This window comes from Chiloscyllium punctatum, chromosome 33 (genome assembly GCF_047496795.1).
Source record: "Chiloscyllium punctatum isolate Juve2018m chromosome 33, sChiPun1.3, whole genome shotgun sequence".
Classification (NCBI taxonomy): domain Eukaryota; kingdom Metazoa; phylum Chordata; class Chondrichthyes; order Orectolobiformes; family Hemiscylliidae; genus Chiloscyllium; species Chiloscyllium punctatum.
The window spans coordinates 27088836-27109682 of NC_092771.1; the positions used below are offsets into that span (position 1 = coordinate 27088836).

At 42.3% G+C, this 20847-nt stretch overlaps 1 protein-coding gene across 3 annotated transcripts in view; it reads right to left on the bottom strand.

Moving 5' to 3' along the window:
- ptpn9a (protein tyrosine phosphatase non-receptor type 9a) overlaps nt 1-20847 on the bottom strand; it is a 232184-nt gene that overhangs the window by 42203 nt on the left and 169134 nt on the right. The gene's annotated exons all lie outside the window — the stretch shown is intronic.

Genomic DNA, 20847 nt, shown 5'->3' on the forward strand with positions numbered 1-20847 from the left:
CACTTCATTAAAGTTTCACTAGGTGTTATAATATTTGGACAGTATTTCAAACATACCTGTTCTTAACTGACCCTGTGACGGTTGGCAGTGCTTTAGAATAATTACAAATGTTAAACCAATCCAACAATGAGTTCAATGATAATGATAGCTATGGGGCTGATGCTGGCTTGTAACAATTTAAAATAGTTTTAAAAATTCTTTCATTGACGACAGTCCTCCAAGGGTCTTACTTCCCCTTTCCCGCACACTTCCGATTTTATCTCAAATTGTGAGATGGTGCAGTTTCAATTTGGTTACTTCCATAGTTTTGTACATTTATTTGTAAGCCATACAGTTCTATATATTGTAAGCCCTCACTCAAATTGGGTATTATTAATTTCCAGAGTTCCAGTTGAAGGTGCAATAAGAAATCTAAAAACACCACAGTAATTCTTATATTCTGAACAATAAAATCAGATTTTCACCAATTCAGCTACAGTAAATCAGTAGTTTTGATCTTGTACCTCATGGTTTCTGATCCATCTCTTTGAAGCCAAGAATGCACAAAGTGATATGGTGCTCAGAACCAGATAACTGTGATACCTAAACCAGGTAGGAAAGTCAGCTTGCCTTGCTAAACAGTTAAAAGGGTATTGCCTATCACTGACAAATACTCAATGAGACTGAGTAGAGTGTTGAAAAAGGGCAAGCAGCACTTATGTTGGTCAAAGTCCAGCAGCATTGCAGAGTATACTTCAAAGTCTATAAACATTTGCTCTTCCAACTCATGTGCAAGCTATCCTGATCAGGGTAGGTGGGATGTGACCCAATGGGCAACAGCCCATATCAGACAAATAGAACCCTATAAGTATAGATTTCATACACTCTGATTTACAGACTCTTGAACACAGTCATGGAGATGTACAGCATGGAAGTAGACCCTTCGGTCCAACTCATCCATGCCAACCAGATATCCTAACCTAATCTAGTCCCATTTGTCAGCATTTGACCCATATCCCTCTAAACCCCACCTATTCATATACCCATCCAGATGCCTTTTAAAATGTTGTAATTGGACCAGCCTCTACCAATTCCTCTGGCAGCTTATTCTATACACGCACCATCCTGTGCATGAAAAGGTTGCCTCTTTAGGTCCCTTTTAAATCTTACCCCTCTCACCCTAAACCTATGCCCTCTAGTTCTGGACTCCCCCAACCCAGGGAAAAGACCTTATCTATTTACCCTATTCATGCCTTATAGCCTCTAAGGTCACCCCTCAGTCTCTGACTTTCCAGGGAAAACAGCTCCAACCTATTCAGCCTCTCCCTATAGCTCCAATTCTCCAACCCTGGCAACATCCTTGTAAATCCTTTCTGAACCTTTTCAATGTTTGACATGCTCCAACAAAGCATCTTGGGATGTTTTATTACCTATCAGGTGCTACAAAAACATAAGTTGTCTTCGATTTTGATTGCACAGTAGCAACTCAACTGACCAAAAAGAAGTAAATCACCAAAAGTCAAGGAGCATTGAAGATCTAGACTAATCTTATGAAATAAGCTGAAAAATGTGTAGCTGGAAAAGCGCAGCAGGTCAGACAGCATCCAAGGAGCAGGAGAATCGAGATTTTGGGCATAAGCCCTTCTTCAGGAATGAGAAAGGTGTGCCAAGCAGGCGAAGATAAAAGGTAGGGAGGAGGGATTTGGGGGAAGGGGCGTTGGGAACTCAATCAGTAGAAGGAGGTTAAGGTGAGGGTGATAGGCTGGAGAGGGGGTGGGGGCGGAGAGGTCGGGAAGACGATTGCAGGTCAAGAAGGCGGTGCTGAGTCAGAGGGGTGGGACTGAGATAAGGTGGGGGGAGGGCAAATGAGGAAGCTGGAGAAATCTGCATTCATCCCTCGTGGTTGGAGGGTTCCTAGGCGGAAGATGAGGCGCTCTTCCTCCAGGCGTCATGTTGCCATGGTCTGGCAATGAAGGCAGCCAAGGACCTGCATGTCTTTGGAGGAGTGGGAGGGGAAGTTAAAGTGTTCCGCCATGGAGGGGTTGGGTTGGTTGGTGCAGGTGTCCCAGAGGTGTTCTCTGAAACGTTCCGCAAGTAGGCGGCCCGTCTCCCCAGTGTATGCCTGAAACGTCGATTCTCCTTCTCCTTTGATGCTGCCTGACCTGCTGCGCTTTTCCAGCAACACATTTTTAAGCTCTGGTTCAAACAGTCATAGGATAAAGTCAATGAAGGACAATGGGACTCAGCTTATCTTGGCTTACACCACAATTACTGTTCCTTATGAGGTGGTAAAAGTATTTTTCTGTCAACCAGATAATTATACTCTACAAGCTGCAGGTATCTACACAATAAGCTTAAAACCAGATGCCAGTTGGTGTTCAGATGGCAGCTGTGGCTCAGTGGGTAGCACTCTAAGCTCCGAGTCAGACAGTTGAGTGTGTGAGATCCATCCTACAGTCTGGAGCACATAATCTAGACCTGACACTTTACTGCAGTACAGAGAAAGTGCTGCATCATTGGAAATGTCATTTTTCAGATGAGATGTGAACTCAAGGCCCTGTTTTCTCCCTCAGGCAAATTTAACTAATGCTGTGACATTATTTTGAAGATGACCGTGGGAGTATCTCTTGTGTCCTGGCCAATAATTATTTCTCAATCAACATCACAAAACACATGATAAATTACTTCTGCAGGAGCATGCTTTGCATGATTGGCTATGACATTCCTACATTACAACAGTGAGTCAACATCAAGGGCATGATTTTCTCCTCCTTGCTGTGGTAATTGGCCCTGGATAGATTTGTCACTCTGCAATGAAATGCTGGGTAACAAGGTCCACAGGTGACCTCCTTGATCTACTACCATTTAAAGTCCTTAAATGATCAATTACTGGCACGACTGGGTCTCAATTCATATAAACTGAAATAGGAGCAGCAGTAGGCACCTCAAGCCTGCTCCACCAATCAATATGATCACGGCTGATCATGGAGTTCAATACCTCTACCCCATTTCCCTTGGTCCCTTCAGCCTCCACCTTGAAACACAACAGTTTGGCCTCTGCCACTTTCTGTGGTGGGGAATTCCACAATTCATCACTGGCCTGCTTTTATGGCAGGTAGGCAGAAGTAGGACAGCCTTCTGGGCTCAGACTGTCCTCTATTCTGGGGCAGTGATGGGCAAGGGGCTGGCTGTTAAAGGATACTTCACTGGTCTTGTCTCAGACTCCCTTCTCCCATTCACGAGATCTGAAAGCAAAGTATCATTTAAGTTCCGACGCTCTAGTGACAATCTCTAGGACTCAAAACTTAAGAGTTTTTCTGAAAAAGCTTGTCGCTTAGGTTGTGGGTGAAGTCGTAAATTCGTTCGCCGACCTGACGCGTTTTTCTGCAAACATTTTGTTACCTTGCTGGGTCACGTTGTCAGTGCAGTGTTGCTGGTTTGTGCAGCCTGATGTGTGTGTGTGTCTGGTATGTAAAGTACCAGAAAACGGAGACACAAGTACCAGACGGGTCAGATCACCAATGCTTCACTGGAAGCGCACTGACAATGTCACCTAATGAGGTGATGAAACATCTGCAGTAAAACACATCCGCTCAGCAAATGAATCTACAACCTGACTCAGAAGTTTCAGGCCTTTGATTAGACTGCAGCTTCTGACAGGGTGGCCTTCAATACTGAGGCATATAACTTGCCCAGAAGCAACCAGAACCTGAAAAACAAATAAAGCCATGACAATACTAGCATGTAGACTGTTGTATCTAAAACTAATTCTCCTTTTCCTGTCACTTCTTCACTTCAGCATCGGTTTGGCTAAGCAATATCACGACTGTTCTTGAATTAAGTGTCAATATCCTCAAGCACCTTTGAAACATTGGCCACATAATCTAGGCCAACACTTCAGCAAGTACAGAGGTGTATCGGCTGAGGGGGTGCCTTTTTGATGAAATGTGAAACCAAAGCTTCTGTGGCACTGTACAAAGAGGATCAAGTACCTTGATTTCTCAAACTGGGAGCTAGCTTTAATTACAAAGAACATTGACTACAACTCAAAAGGTAATTACTTGGAAATAGAGCACTCTGAGATCTGAGGAGAGATAAGGCATAATATCAATGCCAATAAAGTCCTTGAGCGCCAGTGAATTATTTCTCCCACATCATCATAAGTGAATTTGAAGATGATTGCTGGCCTCTCAATGTAGTTCAAAATGGATTAACATGACAAAATCTTTCTTACACACAGCCCATTCAAAAGAACAAGATCAATTCTTTCAAGTGTGGTTAAAAAGATGACAGATACCTCTAGGATCTAGCAGCAACTAATTTCATAAGAAAAGTGGGATGCATCATAATAACTTGGAACATCATGTATAAAAGCCAAACAGCTCCTATCTTCTTCTACATGTAACCACAACTAGTATTAGAAACTATCCTGAACTTAAACCACACAGTGCAACTTAATTGCTCACTTTCCAAGATTATTGAACATGGACTGACCACAGTGTAACCACACAATAAGTAAATGTTAAATATAGAACTCCACAGAACTTACAAACTGTAGCCATGGATTACATACAAATCAATGACCTGCATTGGGAAAACAAAACCTTTACCAAACAAGACAGGCGAATATCTGGCTCAACTGTTCATTACTTAAGTTTAGAAAGTTTCAGAAATTTGCTGCCTGAAAGGATGATGCAAACAGATTCAACAGTAACTTTCAGAAGGAAATTGACTGCAAAGGATATTTTTTACAAGGCTATAAGGAGAACTCCCAACAAGGGGACCAATTGGATAGCTCGAACAAAGAGTTGACATGACTATCTTCTGAGCTTTGTCATTCCATGGTTCTATTTGGGCAAAATCTGGGCCAAAACTAAACAAACCATACAATGAAAACAGTAAAAGAAACATTCCATCATACAACTTTAGAACTGCATCCATCCTAGTAAAATTCAAGCTGTATGTTACTGTAAAACATGGACCATTGTTAATCACATCATAGTCAAAGTAGAGTCCGACGTTTACGTGTAAGCTTGATACCTGCTTCAAAATTTTGGCACTATAGGGTTCTAAATGTGAAGAATATAAAATGAGAAGGTTGCTTGTAAAAAAGAAAGTAAAAATAGTTTAGGTTAACTGGTTCTGTCAGCGCTGTGTAAACACATTGAAGTGTTTGTTTATAACTTGGAAACAGTGACGTAAAGCAACTTCCTTTAATGCCAAGATTTCTCTCTGGAGCCACTACTTCCCAGTGACAAAGTCAGGCTAAAAGTAAACAGCACTCTTAAGCTGCTTCAAATCCAAGACGTCTGATTCTGTGTACAGTTTATACTGGGATTTCACTGCCACTGGTAGTTACTACAATAAATCTATATCGTTTGACAGGAACTGTAGGACTCACTTATACAAAGCATCTTTAAACTTTATATAATTTTAGACATTCATTCCTGCCAAAATTACTATAGTGAGCTTTTAACAGGTAAGTCCCTTCTCATGGGTTACTGAATGCATGTTGCTACAAGTGTAACAAATTCCTCCTCCTCCATCCCCAATCTATTCTGCACGCAAATTGAGCAGTTATTGAACAGATAATGCTTATTCTTACAGTTAATGAACATACAAAAGAAATGGCAGCCAGGAAAAGGCCTACTGTTCCATTCAGTTACTGTGCCTTAACCATTATAATTCTGATCTTCATATGATGCTCCTCAGCTGGCTGAGAAGCAATGTAAACAGCTGAAATTGTTTTATAGCTACAAAGCTTTCATTTAATAACATCTCCACAATATATCTCAGTATCATGCATTAAGCATACAATGATAATGGAAATCTCTCCTGAATGGGTGAAAGAAAATGAAAAAAATACTCAGGCCTCTGAATGACAGAAGACTGATGTATAATTATTTTCCGTATTACTAACCCAAACTACTTTTTCTTCATGGTCAACACAAATGCTTCTAAAATTGATTTCAATCAAGCAATGTCATTGTTGATAACTTCAATCAACCTGTTCAGACAACGTTACTGCATATGTCAAGGACAGACCCTCTGGCCTCGAAAGGCAATGTCATCATCTAATACAAAAGTCAATTTTCATCACTTAGCAATTTTTGACGGTTTCACAGTGGGCCTTGTGGTGTAGTGGCAGTGTCCCTGCCACTGGCCAAGGAGGCCCTGGTTCAAGTCTCACCTGCCCCAGACTTGTGTGATAACATCTCTGAACAAAGAATAAAAATATCAGCACATTACAACATTAACGGGCACCACTGTGTGAAGACATTTTGCGGACATCACAAGTTCTTTTCATAATTTAGAAATGCAGCTGATGGCACACTACTGGGTTACCTCCCTTGGCTACACCAACAATTTGAACAAAGCCAGGTTTCAATCATAAACTGACCTGAGAAATCAGTCCGTAAGGGCCAAGGCAGCTGGTTTTCCATTCTAAACACAAGATACTGGTGCAATGCTCATTCTCAATTAGACTCTGTTAAGGAAGTTGAATCTGTGGGGACTAGTTCCCCAATCTTTGCACAACAATGAAATGTAATGTCAAACTTGGTACATGTTTCTTAACTTGCTCAAAGTTCCAATCTCTCAATCTCTGGAATCACTGGTCTGCATTGACACAGGCTGGCAAAGCCTTGGTTTTAAGATACCTATCCTCAGTTCAAATGCATCCATAGCTTTGCCCCTCCCAAACACTTACACATTCTCCAGTCTATAACCTTTGAATATCTCAGAGTTCCTTCAATTGTAATCTCTTATGCAGCCCTCACTTACTTTTGTTAACTTTGATTGGTGACTATCAGCAACGTAGGTTCTATCCCTTTCTTCAACCTGTGTACTTCTACGTTCTTTGAAATGTTGCTTAAAATACATCTTTGTATCCAAGCTATTAATTGCCTGTCTAATACATCTTATACAGCTCAGCAGCAAATTTTGTTCAAAACAATTCTATGAAGTACTATGTTAAAATAAGGGCTTGGTGGTACTGTCACTTGAACATGGGGTAATCCCCAGGTTTTGAGTAACAGTCTGGGGACATGAGTTCAAATCCCACTACTTTGGGCAGATGACTGTGTAATGGTGATATCTTTGGACTAGGAATTCAGAGGCCCAGGCTAATGTCCTGGGGACACATGTTTGAATCCCACCATAGTAACTACCAGAATTTTAATTCAATGACAATATAAAATGTTGGTAATCAATCATTGATTATCGTAAAATCAATGTCCTTTAGGGAAGGTAATATACCATCCTTACCTGGTGAATCCAGACCTACAACAAGTGTGGTTGACTCTTAACTGCTCTCCGAAATGGCTAAGAAAGTCACTTAGTTCAAGGGCAATTAGGAATGGGCAAACATTTCAAACATTTTCAGTGACACCGACATCCCACAGGGAGAATTATTAAGAATTGATAGCTGGGAATTTAAATTCAGTGAACCAAATCTGAAATAAAAAACTATCAGTAATTGTTATCATGAAACTATTAAATTATCAGAAAATGAAAACTACCTTGGTTCCTTAATGTCATTTAGGAAAGCTGTTCCTACCTAATTTTGCCTATATGTGACACCAGACTCTCAGCAATATGATTGACTCTGTTGTTCTCAAAATGGTCTAGTATGACAATTAGTTATTCAAGATGGGTCACCACTACCTTTTCCAGAAAAATTAGTGATGGGCAATAAATTATGGCTTTGCCAGTGACACACATCAGGTAAATGAATAAAACAATTGTTGTCATTGACAACAGAAGTACACTGTGCTCATGAAACTGGATGAGATTAGTTGGCAAAAATATGAATGCACCAGGCTGTTGCTGAAGAGGGATGGAAGAATCCCAGTTTCATTCCTCTGAGCTTCCACAGCTTTCCAAGCTTAACACTAGAGTCCCTAAAGCTGCCTCAGCTGCTTAAAATTTTAATGAGTCGAGTGCATATTGTTGAACACACTGCAATCAGTTGGAGTCCCAATCAGCCACAGATGATGAGCAAGGACTTGAGCAGTGCATAAGAACTGGGGCTTTAAAAAAATTTTGTTCATTAGTTCAACGATTTATAAGGATGGTAGACTGTGGAAGAATGCACCACAGCCTTATTATTTACTGCATATCCAAAACTTGAACTTCACAAATTGTCACGTCAAACAGCTGTGCAGCAATTCAGAACCTCAAGAACCCAAGATTCAGAAAGAGCAAATGCCTTCAATAACTGAACTTCCATAGTTGTGTGATGTACTCATTATTGGAACAGTACCTGTGCTTTGCTATCCAATTGAGAGAGTCAGAAGGTAATGAAATTCTTTTGGCCAAACTATTGTTGCAATAGTTTGATACAACTTCTTAATCTTGCAATTACCAGTTGACAAACCGAAACGGTGTTAAAATAGTCAGTCCAGATTTTTAATACGCAATATTGTTATTGTTTACAGATTAACTAAATTTGACTCTAGGCTGCATATGAAAGTTCATTTTAAATTAATATTTCTTTTCATCTTATAACCCTCTTGTGCCAAGCAGTTGCTCTCAGAACACCATCTGAAAATCACCTTGTGAGGTGTGACAGCACATGTTGACCTATCTTTGTTTTGTACCTGAATAAGTAATTCTTTGCAATGGCACAGCTAGCAATTTTGCTCAGAAAATACAACATGCCTCAGGTAATTCCATGATACAGCACACTAACACAGAACCTTTGTGGGTTTTTGTGTAAGTGGTGCAGGTAATTTGGCATAAAACAATCCTCAGCCAAGAACAGCAGTGACCAACTGGATTATGTCTTCATCAGTTACTACTGATGTAATTTATCAACAACCAAATGCTATTTGTTCAGGGCAGCTGCCAAAGTAGACAAGAAATCGATCCATGTTATCTTTCACTATATTTTATACCACTACTGGCACTTCTCTCCAGTGAAAATGAAATTATGGATTAGAATGCCTACAGTGTGGAAAAAGACCATTAGTCCCAACAAGTCAACACCGACCCTTCGAGGAGTATCCCACTCAGACCCATTTCTCCACATTTCCCTTAACTAATGCACCTAGCTTACACATCACTGAGCACTGTGGGCAACGTAACATGGCCAATTCATCTGACCTGCACATCTTTGGATTGTGGGAGGAAACTGGAGCACCCGGAGGAAACCCACACAGACACGGGGAGAATATGCAAACTCAACACGGACAGTCAAAAACAGGTCCCTAGCACTGTCAGGCAGCAGTGCTAACCACTAAGCCACCACGCTGCCTCACAGTATGAATAGATCACTGTGCTGCTACCACATATTCCATAGTTGCTGTTAGCTACCACAACTAAAAAAAGAAAATTCTCAATATAGACAGGAATAGAAACATGTTAATAACGCATTGTTACCTAAATTCATGGTCTTACTTTAACAGAGTACCATGAGGGGGATTGATGGTATCTGACATGCGGGTAGCAAACACCAATAACACAAGACCAGGCTACTATCTCTGTAGGGCACAAATTAAACATACAACTTTGAGCTTTCTAAATGTGAACTATGGGATTCTGCTGAAAACTAATAAATATCCACTTACTCTCACATAGAATCAAACTTTTACAGCTGAAACACTCCATTGATGGAGTCAGCTCTTGTCAAACCTCATTATTCTCTCACCTAGCTTTTGTCTCTCATTTAGCATGCTCTTTCATATTTTACAAAAATACTGAATCAGCAATACATTTAAGGGGCAAGTCTTCCTTCTCTGACCTTGACTAGATTGAAAAATTCCTAATCTGCGCAGTGAAACAAAAAGCCCCTTACTGCTGGCCTCCAAGTGCCACATGTGAGCAGCTTTAATTTGAATGTTAAATTAGCCACTTTCACTCATATTTATAGACCATCATTCTATAGTTATTTTAATTAACTTGGTCAGGCATTCTATGACACACCCCTGGAGCAGACAGGACTGGAACCCAGACCTCTTAGCTCAAATGTACACTGAACCCTGTGAACAGGTGAAGAGCATGTTGGCATAACCATGTAAATAATGATAATGTGAAGGATCACACTCTTCTGCAAATATTTCCACACAAGTTGATATTATTAAAGATAAAAGGACATCATTAGAATGGGCTAACACACAACAGCTAACACAGTACACATCAAGTATAGCTTCCAGTTTTGCCTTAATTTGTTCAAAAGCCACTGAGACTGCTGCAAACATACATCTAATGTAAATGGGAGCAGTTGAGGGAATGGAGTGTAAACCTGAGAGTTTGGTGACTGGAGAGTTCAGTGATGGGGAGGGAGATGGCTGAGTGGTATTATCACTTGACTATTAATCCAGAGAACCTGGTAAATTTCTGAGGATCTGGATTCAAACCTTGCTGTGACAGATGATGGAATTTGAATCCAATAAATATCTGGAATTAGGAGTTTAATGATGACCATGAAACCATTCTCAAATATCAGGGAAAAGCCATCTGGTTCACTAATGTCTTTTAGGGAATAAAAAAAATTGCTGTCCTTACCTATTCTGACCTACATCTGACTTCAGCCCCATAGCAATGTGGTTGACACTTAATGGTCTTTGGACAAAATAGGGATGAGCAAACAATGCTGATCTGGCTAGAGACGCCCAAATCCTGTGAATGAATATTTTTTAAAGAAGACAGGCGGAAGGAAAGGAGACATTTACTTCCTTTCATTTTTCTACTCTACTTAGAGTCATAGAGATGTACAGCATGGGAACAGACCCTTCGGTCCAACCAGTCCATGCTAACCAGATATCCCAACCCAATCTAGTCCCACCTGCCAGCACCCGGCCCATATCCCTCCAAACCCTTCCTATTCATATACCCATCCAAATGCCTCTTAAATGTTGCAATTGTACCAGCCTCCACCACATTCTCTGGCAGCTCATTCCATACATACACCACCCTCTGTGTGAAAAAGTTGCCCCGTAGGTCACTTTTATATCTTTCCCCTCTCACCATAAACCTATGCCCTCTAGTTCTGGACTCCCCAACCCCAGGGAAAAGACTTTGCCTATTTACACGATCCATGCCCCTCATAATTTTATAAACCTCTTTAAGGTCACCCCTCAGCCTCCGACGCTCTGGGAAAACAGCCCCAGCCTGTTCAGCCTCTCCCTGTAGCTCAGATCTTCCAACCCTGGCAACATCCTTGTAAATCTTTTCTGAACCCTTTCAAGTTTCACAACATGTTCCCGATAGGAAGGAGACCAGAACTGCATGCAATATTCCAACAGTGGCCTAATCAATGTCCTGTACAACTGCAACATGACCTCCCAACTCCTGTACTCAATACTCTGACCAATAAAGGAAAGCATACCAAACGCCTTCTTCACTATCCTATCTACCTGTGACTCCACTTTCAAGGAGCTATGAATCTGCACTCCAAGGTCTCTTTGTTCAGCAACACTACCATTAAGTGTATAAGTCCTGCTAAGATTTGATTTCCCAAAATGCAGCACCTCGCATTTATCTGAAATAAACTCCATCTGCCACTTCTCAGCCCATTGGCCCATCTGATCAAGATCCTGTTGCAATCTGAGGTAACCCTCTTCGCTGTGCACTACATCTCCAATTTTGGTGTCATCTGCAAACTTACTAACTGTACCTCTTATGCTCGCATCCAAATCATTTATGTAAATGACAAAAAGTAGAGGGCCCAGCACCTGTGAGCACCACTCCACTGCTCACAGGTCTCCAGTCTGAAAAACAACCCTCCGCCACCACCCTCTGTCTTCTACCTTTGAGCCAGTTCTGTATCCAAATGGCTAGTTCTCCCTGTATTCCATGAGATCTAACCTTGCTAATCAGTCTCTCATGGGGAACCTTGTTGAACGCCTTACTGAAGTCCATATAGATCAATCTACTACTCTGCCTCATCAATCTTTTTTGTTACTTCTTAAAAAAATTCAATTGAGTTTGAGAGACATGGTATCCCACGCACAAAGCCATGTTGACTATCCCGAATCAGTCCTTGCCTTTCCAAATACATGCACATCCTGTCCCTCAGGATTCCCTCCAACAACTTGCCCACCACTGAGATCAGGCTCACCGGTCTATAGTTCCCTGGCTTGTCTTTACCGCTCTTCTTAAACAATGGCACCAAGTTTGCCAACCTCCAGTCTTCTGGAACCTCACCTGTGACTATCATTGATACATATACCTCAGCGAGAGGCCCAGCAATCACTTCTCTAGCTTCCCACAGAGTTCTTGGGTACACCTGATCAGGTCCTGGGTATTTATCTACCTTTAACCGTTCCAAGACATCCAGCACTTCCTCCTCTGTAATCTGGACATTTTGCAAGATGTCACCATCTATTTCTCTACACTCTATATCTTCCATATCATTTTCCACAGTAAATTATGATGCAACATATTCATTTAGTATCTCCCCCATTTTCTGAGGCTCCACACAAAGGCTGCCTTGCTGATCTTTGAGGGGCCCTATTCTCTCCCGAGTTACCCTTTTGTCCTTAATATATTTGTAAAAACCCTTTGGATTCTCCTTAATTCTATTTGCCAAAGCTATGTCCACGTTTTGCCCTCCTGATTTCCCTCTTAAGTATACTCCTACTTTCTTTATACTCTAAGGATTCACTCAATCTATCCTGTCTATACCTGACATATGCTCCCTTTTTTTCCCTAACCAAACCCTCAATTTCTTTAGTCATCCAGCATTCCCTATACCTACCAGCCTTTCCTTTCGTCCTGACAGGAATATACTTTCTCTGGATTCTCGTTATCTCATTTCTGAAGACTTCCCATTTTCCAGCCGTCCCTTTACCTGCGAACATCTGCCTCCAATCAGCTTTTGAAAGTTCTTGCCTAATACCGTCAAAATTGGCCTTTCTCCAATTTAGAACTTCAACTTTTAGATCTGGTCTGTCCTTTTCCATCACTATTTTAAAACGAATAGAATTATGGTCGCTGGCCCCAAAGTGCTCCCCCACTAACACCTCAGTCACCTGCCCTGCCTTATTTCCCAACAGTACGTCAAGTTTTGCACCATCTCTAGTAGGTACATCCACATACTGAATCAAAAAATTGTCTTGTACGCACTTAAGAAATTCCTCTCCATCTAAACTTTAACACTTATGGCAGCCCCAGTCGATGTTTGGAAAGTTAAAATCCCCAACCATAACTACCCTATTATTCTTACAGATAGCGGAGATCTCCTTACAAGTTTGTTTCTCAATTTCCCTCTGACTATTGGGAGGTCTATAATACAATCCCAATAAGGTGATCATCCCTTTCTTATTTCTTAGTTCCACCCAAATAACTTCCCCGGATGTATTTCCAGGAATATCCTCCCTCAGCACAGCTGTAATGCTATCCCTTAGCAAAAATGCCACTCCCCCTCCTCTTGCCTCCCTTTCTATTCTTCCTGTAGCATTTGTATCCTGGAACATTAAGCTGCCAGTCCTGCCCATCCCTGAGCCATGTTTCCGTAATTGCTATGATATCCCAGTCCCACGTTCCTAACCATGCCTGGAGTTCATCTGCCTTCCCTGTTAGGCCCCTTGCATTGAAATAAATGCAGCTTAATTTATTAGTCCTACCTTGTCCCTGCCTGCCCTGACTGTTTGACTCACTTCTGTTCTCAGCTGTACCCGTCTCAGATCGATCTCTTTCCTCACTAGCTCCCTGGGTCCCACCCCCCCCACCTTACTAATTTAAATCCTCAAGCACCTCTCGCAAATTTCCCTGCCAGTATATCAGTCCCCTTCCAATTTAGGTGCAATCCGTCCTTCTTGTACAGGTCACTTCAACCCCAAAAGAGATTCCAATGATCCAAAAATGTGAATCCTTCTCCCATACACCAGCTCCTCAGCCATGCATTCATCCGAGAACCTCCTTTTTAAATTCCTGCCTAACTCTCTGTAATCTCCCTTCAGAGTCTCAACCTTTTCCCTTCCGATGTCATTGGTGCCAATGTGGACAATGACCTCCTGCTGGCCCCTCTCCTCCGTGAGAACATTCTGCACCCTCTCCGAGACATCCTTGATCCTGGCACCAGGGAAACAACACACCATTCTGCTTTTTCTCTGCTGGCCACAGAAACATCTGTCAGTACCTCTGACTACAGAATCCCCTGACACAATTGATCTCTTGGAAGCTGACGTACCCCTTGTTGCATGAGAGCCAGTCTCAATACCAGAAACTTGGCTGTCTGTGCTACGTTCCCCTGAGAATCCATCACCCCCTACATTTTCCAAAACAGCATATCTGTTTGAAATGGGTATATCCACAAAAGACTTCTGCCCTAGGTGCCAACCTCTCTCACCCTTCCTGGAGTTAACTCATCTATGTGACTCTGAGACTTCCCTCCTTCCTATAGCTGCCATCCATCACATACTGTTGCTGTTGCAAATTCCTCATCGCTTCTATCGGTCTCTCCAACTGATCCACTCGATCTGATAAGATTCACATCCAACAGCATTTATGGCAGATATAATCCGCAGTAACCCTTAAACTCTCTTTAAACTCCCACATCTGACAAGAAGTACATATCACTGCAAAGGCCATTTTTGCTCCTTCACAATCTACAGACCCAGAAAATAATACCGTCTTATTCCTCTACAAACACTGCCCCAGGTTAAATTAATAGGTATGGCTTATATTTTAAGTTTAATCAAGAGACTTATCTCCAAAAACATATAATCAAGAAAGAATCCACTATACTCACTACTGCAGCCTTTCTCTTGGACAGACTTAAAACAACAATTAACTTATCTGATTCTGTGCTGTGAACTTCGCCCAACAGTTCCTCCAAGATTACTTAGATTTTAGATTAGATTTAGATTAGATACAGTGTGGAAACAGGCCCTTTGGCCCAACAAGTCCACACCGCCCCGCCGAAGTGTAACCCACCCATACCCCTACATCTACATCTACCCCTTACCTAACACTACGGTCAATTTAGCATGGCCAATTCACCTGACCTGCACATCTTTGGAGTGTGGGAGGAAACCGGAGCACCCAGAGGAAACCCACGCAGACACGGGGAGAATGTGCAAACTCCACACAGTCAGTCGCCTGAGGCGGGAATTGAACCCGGATCTCTGGCGCTGTGAGGCAGCAGTGCTAACCACTGTGCCACCGTGCCGCCCACTAGTTGTGAATTTCACTGTTTGTTAATTTTCCCAGATGCACTCCGATGTCCAGCGATACACAAAATAAAACAGCAAAGGCGGTAACTGTGCTGGTTCGTTCATTCGTTGTCTCTCAATTTGTTGCACTGTCCTCACCATGTGCTTCCTTTGTCTGCTCTTCTGTCTTTTAAACTGCTGTTGCTTTGACTTTTTTTTCCCCAAAGTTCCAAAACAATGCAACAGCATATAAAACAGTAATTGCTGCTCCTGGAATTTGAGGAAATCACCTCCAGCACCTAAAATACCTCAAAAAAAAAAGCAGCAGCTCTTACAGCCAGAAATTTTTCCCGTCCTCCATCTTGGATTACCTCATTACTTGCCTGTAGGAATTGGTTCTGCTGTACTACGTGCAAAGCAATTATCTCTTGCTAAGTGGTCAAGGACCTTCTATCCTTAAGTTTTGAAACAGTACACAAATTAAAATATATTTTTTAAAAAACAGCAAAAATAATTGACAATATGATTAAATAATCAACTAAAACACATAACCAATGATAGGACAGATAATCTGTGAAGACTTCAGCACTTGGGTGCTTTTGGATACTCTTGTGATCCAGGGCAGACTGCAGCAAGTTTTTGAAATTCAAGCAGATTTGGTTTGGGGTTTAGGAGATGGAGATTGAACTATAGACACTGCAATGCATCAGAAAGGGAGAACATTACTGGGACTTTGTACCAGGAAGCAAACTGCTTAAGTTAGGATCTTATGACCTGATCAGTGATCAGGGACAGGAGGGGGTGACTGTGAGTGAAGCCACTAAGGGGATCCAGAGAGCAGGTGTGTTAGCCTTGCCAACTGTCCAAGAGGTTGGAGGTTCTCTCAGCTTGCAAGGTGAATGAGCAAACTGCCACTGGCATCATGGGACAGGAAGGCATTAAAGTGGGAGGGGAAAAAAGGAACACAGTGGTTGTGGGGTATAGTACAGCAATCTAGATTGATATTGTTCTTTGCAGCAAACAGCAAGAGTCGAGGCAACTGTATTGCCTACTCTGGTGCCAGGGTTCAAGGATATTTGATCAGGGCTGGACAAGCCCTTGCAGTGGGAGGAGGAGGAGTACCCAGTGGCCAAGATCCATGTGGTTACCTACACAGGTAGAACACCTTATAGAGAGTATGAGCCAGGCACTATGTTAAAAAAAACTCCCAAGGTTATAATTTCTGCATTTTTACCTGAGCTGTACATAACTTGGCACAGACACATAAAATTAGAAAGATGAATAAGGTATGTAAAGATTTGTAGCTTGGTTGCTGGTTGTGCGTATATTCGCTGAGCTGGGAGTTGATTTGCAGATGGTTCGGCTCCTGTTTAGGTGACATCTTCAGTGCCTTGGCAAAGACTGAACGAAACACTATGTTGGGTAAACAGGCAGATAACTAGCAATCCACATCCACGAACACCAACCAGCCACGAAATGCCATAACGAGCTGTCCCTAGTAGTCATACTCATAGATGACAAGGACCATAAATTCGACTAGGACAACACAACGATCATAGAACAAGCTAAACAAAGGACAGCCAGAGAATTTCTAGAAGCATGGCACTAATCCACAGACTCTATCAACAAGCACATATACCTCGACCCAATATACCAACCACCAACCGGAACCAGCAACTGGAAGCAGCAGAAACGGAACCAAATAAATTCCAGAAGACACAGTACAGCAGCGCTTCACAGGAGGCTCCAAAGCACTGAAGATGTCACCTAGACAGAGGATGAAACATCTGCAAATCAACTTCCCAGCTCGACAAACATAGAAAGATGAATACTTGGAACAAAGAGAAATGGGTTCCAGTCCATGGGGCACTGGCACCAGTTATGGGCAAAATGTTGAGACAGTTTATACCTGAATCATGCTAGAATCAGTGTCTTTGTCAACTGCATAAATAGGACAGTAGAGAGAATTTAAAATAAATTAGTGGGTCAAGAGATCAAAAGTAGAAAGCTGCAGTATAGCAAAGAGTAAAGGCAATGTGAGAGAGGCCAATGCTACTACAGAAAATGAAAGTCAGAGTATACCAGGAAGGAACAGAGAGGGAAAACCCAGGAATGCACCAACAATCAAGACTAGATCTTACAAAAGGTAACAGTAAGACAATACTAAAAGTTCTGTATCTGAATGCACGCAGCATTCATAAACTAAACAAATTGATAGCACACATTGAGATAAATAACTGTGATCTGATAGCCAGTATGGAGGAGCTGTTATAGGTTGACAACATTGGGTCCTGAATAGGAGACATTCAGGATGAATGGAAGGCTAGGTAAAAGTCCAGGCACGGCGCTGTTAATCAAGGGTAGCAATGGTCAGAAACAACCCTTGGTCAGAACATTCTGTAGAATCCGTCGGGATGGAGTTGAAGAACAGTTTGGAAAGAATTTTCTAATTTAGAGTTGCCACCTTACAGTAATCACAATGAGGGACAAAGTATACAAGAGGAAATATTGAGTGTTTGTGATAAAGAGATGGTAGTAATTATTAGTGACTCTAAACTACATATAAACTAAAAAAAAACTAACTTGGCAAAGCAGCTTGGATGAGGAGTTCATTGACAGCTTTGAAGATTTTTTTAAATACGTTCTGGAATCTGAGAGCATTTTATATCAAATTTGGTACTGTGTAGTGATTCCGGAAAGATCTCCATCATTGCCATCACAATCTCTTCAGTTATCTCCTTCAAGCTCACTGACAACATGACAGCCTAGTTTTGGTAACTGAATTATCTTCAAACAACGTAAAGAAAATTGCTTATCATATAATTTTGAAATAAATAGATTTTATAGACATCTCTGGCCTAATGAAGGTAGTGCTTTGATTGCCAAAAATAGGTTTTGCTCTTAATTGGTGTCTGTTATATTATGGAAATTTTAGTAATAGTCCTTCAAGAAGAACAGAGATTTATAATGGATCTCTAACTTTATTTCCAACATACTGTTTCTTATGGAATGTAAAGGAACATCAGTGCCTTGGTACCATGGCAACTGTCCCTTTTAATGGAGCAGGTGTGGCTCTGCCTTAAACTGCATTATAGAATTTTTAGGCAACTTCACGGCATGCAGACCACTCGTTATAGGAGAGATTTTCATATTGGATCACAGTGAAAATACTGAAGGATTGAAGCAGACTTAGTTCAGTTTTATAGTATAAAAATTGAATTTAGAGGCTACATTTTTTACACTGGCATACAATGTGCAATCAGCAGCTCATCAAGTAATATTAAAATATTTCTTCCTTCCAATTGTATCAGTTCTGGTTGAGTGCAGACAACTGAGCTGAACTCGACCACCTGCAATTAACTGTGGCAGCTAAATTTTCCTTCCTCGGTTTCTCATTCCAAACACTTTGCTCCTTTAGAACACACCATATGTGCATCACAGACACATACTGTACACTGTACACCTGTTTTTAAGCACAAGAACACTTTCTGAATTTGAGTGCAACCCAGGATCCACCCTGAAGAAAATACAGAATAAACTGTTTATTTTTACGACGAATTAAATCTAAAATCAAGCGCATATAATTATTCATTTTGTACTCTACTTACCAAGACTCAGTATGACACCTATGATTGTACATAATCAGCCATTAGTATCTAGGTTGCAGTTTGAGACTGCTAGTTGCATACAGTCTCTGAAATAGACAGATGCAATACTTGGACTTGGTCAGCTTCATTTGGGAGAATGCTGTCCCAGAGAACTACGTGGAGTCAAAGTAACTTTAGAAACACAGAAAAACAGAGCAACTCCTATCATCGTGCTCCAACAGTCACTATAGATAGAACACTAAAGGTGCAGTCCCTTTAGCCCACACCTGTGCCAACCACAATGCCTACACACGGTCCATATCCTCTGTTCCCACTTCTGTCTAAATGTTTGTTAAAAATTGCAAACATATCTGCTTCGGTCATTTTTCCTGGTAGCATGTTCCAAACAGCTATCACCCTCTGAGTTAAAAAAAACTTGCTTCGCACATCTCCTTTATACTTTATCTCTCTCAACTTAAGGTTATACCCCATAGTATTTAACGTTTCTACCTGGGAAAAAGACTCCAACGATCTATTCTATCCACGCCTCTCATAATTTTACATATTTCTGCCAGGTTGCCCCTCAGCCTCCAACACTCTATAGTCAAAACAATTCAAGCTGTCCATCCTCACTTCACAGCTGATAAGCTAACTCAGGCAATCCATCATGGTAAACCTCTTTTGCCCCCTCTTCAAAGCCTCCACGTCCTTCCTATAGTGTGGCAAACATAAATTGCACACAATACTCCAAATGTGGCCAAACTAAAGTTTAACACAGCTGCAATATGACTTGGAGAAAGTGAGGACTGCAGATGCTGGAGATCAGAGCTTAAAAATGTGTTGCTGGACAAGCACAGCAGGTCAGGCAGCAAAGGAACAGGAGAATCGACATTTCGGGCATAAGCCCTTCTTCAGGAATGAGGAGGGTGTGCCTAGCGGGCTAAGATAAAAGGTAGGGAGGAGGGACTTGGGGGAGGGGCGTTGAGAATACAATAGGTGGAAGGAGGTGAGGGTGAGGGTGATAGGCCAGAGGAGGGGGTGGGAGCGGAGAGGTCGGGAAGAAGATTGCAGGTCAAGAAGGCGGTGCTGAGTCAGAGGGTTGGGACTGAGATAAGGTGGGGGAAGGGGAAATGAGGAAGCTGGAGAAATCTGCATTCATTCCTTGTGGTTGGAGGGTTCCTAGGCGAAAGATGAGGCACTCTTCCTCCAGGCGTCGTGTTGCCATGGTCTGACGATGGAGGAGGCAAAGGACCTGCATGTCCTTGGGGGAGTGGGAGGGGAAGTTAAAGTGTTGAGCCATGGGGTGGTTGGGTTGGTTGGTGCGGGTGTCCCAGAGGGGTTCTCTGAAACGTTCCGCAAGTAGGCGGCCTGTCTCCCCAATATAGAGGCCACATCGAGTGCAGTGAATGCAGTAAATGATGTGTGTGGAGGTGCAGGTGAATTTCTGGCGGATATGGAAGGATCCCTTGGGGCCTTGGAGGGAAGTGAGGGGGGAGGTGTGGGCGCAAGTTTTGCATTTCTTGCAGTTGCAGGGGAAGGTGCCGGGAGTGGAGGTTGGGTTGGTGGGGGGTATGGATCTGACAAGGGAGTCGCGGAGGGAGTAGTCTTTCCAGAACGCTGATAGGGGAGGGGAGGGAAATATATCCTTGTGGTGGGGTCTGTTTGGAGGTGGCGGAAATGACGAAGGATGATACGATGTATCTGGAGGTTGGTGGGGTGGTAGGTGAGGACCAGTGGAGTTCTGTCCTGGTGGCGATTGGAGGGGCGGGGTTCAAGGGCGGAACAGCGGGAAGTGGAGGAGATGCGGTGGAGAGCATCGTCAACCATGTCTGAGGGGAAATTGCAGTCTTTGAAGAAGGAAGCCATCTGGGTTGTTCGGTATTGGAACTGGTCCTCCTGGGAGCAGATGCGGCGAAGGCGAAGGAATTGGGAATATGGGATGGCGTTTTTACAGAAGACAGGGTGGGAGGAGGTGTAATCTCGGTAGCTGTGGGAGTCAGTCGGTTTATAGTAAACGCCCATGTTGAGTTGGTCATCCGAGATAGAAATGGAGAGGTCTAGGAAGGGGAGGGAGGATCCAAATGCAACACAAGTCACAAGTCACATTTGCACCAAGCATTTGCACCAAGCATGCATACCATCAGTTGTGATGAAAACTGGTTTCTGGAAGGGAATGTTTCTCT